Source organism: Adiantum capillus-veneris, chromosome 9 (genome assembly GCF_014529385.1).
Source record: "Adiantum capillus-veneris isolate H3 chromosome 9, ASM1452938v2, whole genome shotgun sequence".
Lineage (NCBI taxonomy): Eukaryota > Viridiplantae > Streptophyta > Polypodiopsida > Polypodiales > Pteridaceae > Adiantum > Adiantum capillus-veneris.
This window is the reverse complement of record NC_140939.1, coordinates 124457835-124462839: the sequence shown is the minus strand read 5'-3', so window position 1 is coordinate 124462839 and position 5005 is coordinate 124457835.

The window sequence follows — 5005 nt, the reverse complement described above, 5'->3', positions numbered from 1 at the left end:
TTCATTCTTCAATAAACACATGTCAATCAAATCATATTTTGATGCACTAAATAACTTCATCACTTCAGACAAAATATTTCAATCACATTGCACTATATCGATTCATCTAAAGTGAAAGATGTTGGCTTTCACATATTACGATAATCGATATTTATAATCCATTGCACTATATCAATTTATCTAAAGTGCAAGCTTAAAGCTTTCACACATTATGATAATCGATAATATTGATCAAATCTTGCAATTGATTTTCATTAGAAATGAGGATTAATTGTAATCTTTGATGATTATCATATCTATCTGAAGTGCGAACATGAAGTTCTCACACTCCACGGTAGATCTTTAAAAGCTCATCTATCTACATTTGATGCATGTGTACAATCACACACTATGATACACGTAGCAATCTAGATAAAGATAATGTAATATCAATGTATTTTGACATGAGATACCTAAATTTTGATTCCAGTGAGAGCATAGTGTGATGGCTCTACACAAGACAACAAAATTTCTATCTATGGTTCACTTTGAGGTGAGAAAGTATCTGCACGTCAAAATCAAACTTATCTAAATAAAACTGACCTCTATTCTATTATATTTTGCTGACAGATAACTTCATATGAGAGTACACTCTGCACACAACGGTAATCTCTAAATTGTATCACTAATTCACTTCCATGTGTCAGTAAACTGAGCATGCAGCAAGTGATTCCTAAAAAATAAACACCTTGTATGAGTGAGAATTTGAGCTCTACACAACATACAAAGTTTACATAATTTGATTTTAAAGCAAATAATTAATAAAATTTTAACAAAACATTAAATTAGATTTAATCATATTTTTTTTTAAATGAATTTTTATTTTTTAAATTATAAAATTTTTCTCCTATTGACATGGAATACCTTTTGTGAGGACACTACTCTCAATAAGGCGCATTGCCGGTATATATACTTTTTTTCGATCAATACATCTTTCGATCGAAAAAAAATTTGTCCTAAACATTATTTGATTGAAAGATATTTCGATCGAAAAACTGAGAAAAAAAACGTTGCCCGTTTTTTATGACATGTCATCGTATAATACGCCCATATAACATGGGATCAGGTAAAATATGCCCATATATGACGTATTATACATTTCCCGTATAACGTATAATGCAACTTAGGTAGTGCTATAAAGAGCGTGAGAAGCAAAAAGGAAGAAAGAGAGTGTGTGTATCACAAACGCACACTTCGGGCAACACAGTAGAGAAGAAAGAAGGAATCCCTTGGCCGGCATCTCTCGACTATCACGCATAGAGTGGGTGTGTGCGGAGCAAGGCTCTACGCAACACACACACACACACACACACACACACCCGATGACCATATGCACCCAAATATCTTGGTGTTCTTTCCACACACACACACATACGCTCTCGACATCGCTTTTGGCATTGACATCAACATTGGCGAGTAATTTTTTGCCAAAGCTGTGTTATCTCACAGATATAGGTGAAGACAGGTTTGCAATAGATCCTTGTTTGTTACAAGATTTGCACCCTTTCTATAGTTTTCAAAGAGTTTTGTTTTTGCCATACCAATTCTGACACATGTATGGCATCTGTGGTTGCATGCTTGCCCTAGTTGGCTAAGGTTGATAGATTCATGCTATAGTTGGAGCTTATGCACTCTTTCATGCGTGATTAGCACTTGTGGTGCTACTTGCTTTGTTGAGAGTGAATTTTCTTACATCTCTTTTGGCACTTGTTTGTGCACAAATCCTGCCACACTAACAATGGATACAAATACATGTACGTTGAGTTGCGGATACCGCTTTTAGTACGACGTTGTGGAGCCATTTTCTAGCTTGTTCTTGGTAGTCCCGACCGTTTTTGAGACTCAATCCGAAAGAGCCCTTTCTGAGATTGTGGCTAGTCTTTGAGTATAGATAGCCTTTTGCTAGGGTCGTTGGGTGAAGTTTTTTGAAGCCAAGCAGTAGGGGCCAGGTTATCTAGTGGGAGGTGGGTTAGGTTGTTGGGGATTCCTTTTGTGGCCTTGCCATAGGTTATGTATAGATGGGTATAGGTGCTTTGACACCGAGTTGGTAGTCATCTGTCGATAGTTTATTTGAGCAGTTCATGCCAGTTTGTGCCCAGTGATTACACTTTGTTGGTTTATGGCTATTTTTGGTTCTCTTTGCTTGAGACTTTGATCTTTGAACAGAGAATACTTTACTGGATTTTTCCCATGAGTCATCTATATGCATTCTTGGCACACTTGATTGTTCACACAATGATTGTGCTGCATATTTTTTTGAGGTGTGCTTCTATTACACGGGAAACGTTGTCAAAATTCTCTCAAAATTTTTGCCATAAGTTTTTTGTCACATTCTCTTGAACAATGGTTGCTACTACTAGTAGTGCTTCGGACAAGGATGAGTATTACATTAAGAATTTTGATGGCACAAACTTTACAATCTGGAAGTAGTGTATGCGCGATGTGTTGATCAATAAGGGTTTGATCGCACCATTGCATGAGTAAACAGAATGCCTACATTGATGAGTGGGAAGATTTGAATGAGCGTGTTATGGGGGGGGCGACCATTTGCCTGCACCTTAGTGAAGCCATTTACTTCACAATAATGGGTAAGACCAATGCCAAAAATTTATGGGATGCCTTATGTGCAGCATGGGATGGTAAAAGTGCCTCAAACAAGGTTTTTCTCATGAAGAAACTTTTGTGCATGAACATGAAAGAAGGCAAGAGTGTTAGCTCTCATTTGAATGAGTTCAATAGTGCCTTTTTGCAGTTTACTTCCAAAGGTCTTAACTTTGATGATGAGTTGAGGCCATCTTCTTGCTATGTTCATTGCCATTGTCATGGGATACGTTCAATACAGCCATAAGTAACTCAGCACTTAGCGGGAAGCTAGTGTACTATGATGATACTAGCATGTTTCTCATTGAGGAGATTAGATGTCAGTATCTTGATGCAAGTGGGCATGGTGATGCGTATATGGTTAGTGCCAGCCGTGACAAGTGAAGGCAGCATGATCGTAGTCGCGGTCGCTCTCAGGATTGCAAGAGCAGTTGTAGCAAGAGTCATGGAATCGACATGAAAAACATTGAATGTTATCACTGTCATAAAAAGGGACACGTGAAGGATTATTTCCGTGCATTTTAGCTTGAAAATGGCAAATAAAAAGTGGTCTTACACACCTAAGAGCACCGTGAAGATATAATAACTCAATGTTGTTGAGTCTCTACCTGTTGAGATTGTTCTTGATGTGATGAAGCCACCAAATGTGTTGATATTCACCCATATTTGAGTCACGATGCATTCTTACCTCTTGACAAGTGTTATGCTTAGAATTGGATAGTGGACTCAGGTGCTAGCTTTCATCTGACTACTCATAAGAAGTGGTTCTCCACATATACTGCTACACACAGTACAATGAAACTGGGAAACTCTTATCAACTTGATCTATATAATATTGGGGCCATAAAACTTTGTATGCATAATGGCACCAAGTTTATGTTGCAGATCTTCCTCTTTTACAAAAAAAAGAGGCACTAGCCATACCACTAGTGCCTCTGGGTGTTCTAGATGTAGCCTCATTTACTACTCTTATCACTTGTGCTGGACTAGAGGAAACACTTTCCTTGAGCCTCTCTAGTGAAGGACCCTTTCCAATATATTTATCTTGAAAGCAAGAAACTGCCTTTCTGCTTTGTAGTATTACATTTTCCATATCTGAAGTACATGCGTCATACAATGAGGATTTTCTTTTGAACCCTTTGCCTGCAAGCCAGCCACCATGCTTGCTCTTGGCCAAGTTGGTTCTTGGAGTGTTTTCCCCATCAGTAGTTCTCTCTACTGCTGACATGATGCTCCCCCAATTGGCAATACGCACCTCCCACCAACTCAACCAATAGTCCATTGCAGGAAAGTTTTTATCCATGAAATTTCCATTTTGCCACCATTGCCGAAGTAGACGAGACTTCGTTGTAGCTGCCTCTTTAGAGGGGGCTACACACCACTTTTTGCACATCTTTGTGAGTTTGTTGAGATGAAGAGACAATGTACTTTGTGGCGTGTGCCACCATGCTTTGTTTCCACTGAAAAAGGCAAGATTGCTCTTGTTGTTGTAGTAAATTATCTTTGCCACCATTGAACAATGTGCAAACTGCATTCCAGTTGGCTTGAGCTTCGTCCACCATGAATCCATGGAAATCCACTCTCTCACATCCATGACCCTCCATAACTTGATTTATGCATTGCCAGAAATGAATTTTTGCTTCCATGTCTTCCTCTTTCATCTCACAAGTTGCAATAGTAAGGAGATACTGCATGCTGCAACATAAGACAAGTTTGTTAGTAAACACGTTGCAGTTTGTTTGAAATATGTTCCTAAGAAAACAAACCCTGGATCAAAAACGTGGCATGCCATGGTCACCCAATTTGCCACTCGGTGAGTGTGATCAAACTACACCCAAGTGTGCTCCAGGTCCACTTCATCACATTCGTTAGCCAAACTCAATCCAGATGCAGGATCAACGGTAGACATCTTGAACACAAGGCACCGCTCCTTGCCCAGGAAACCTGCTTTTGTGAAAAAAATCATATGTGCGATCTCTTTTTAGCCGCAGTAAGGAGTCCACAGCAAAGCTCTCCTTTGTTGGCCTATTCCTAGTTGCAGCCATGGACCTTCGAAACCTATATTTTAGAGTTAAATTACTTTGAAATATTATGTCAAACAAGAGAAACATGAAATCATCCTCACCAATTATCCTCCACCAAGGGACCCATTGCCTCAGCAACATTTAGAAATTCTTGCTCACCAAGTACATGGCTAGAGCCCGCAATTTGTATCAAAATGGTAGGGGGGGTGTTGCAAGGTCCACGTGGACCTTGCCCCTAGGGGGTGCTGCGAGGTCCACGTGGACCTTGCCCCTACGTCCCCTGTCCCCCTACCATGCGTGCCTCCTATCCCTGCGCCGCTGTCGTGTGTGCCCCGATGTAA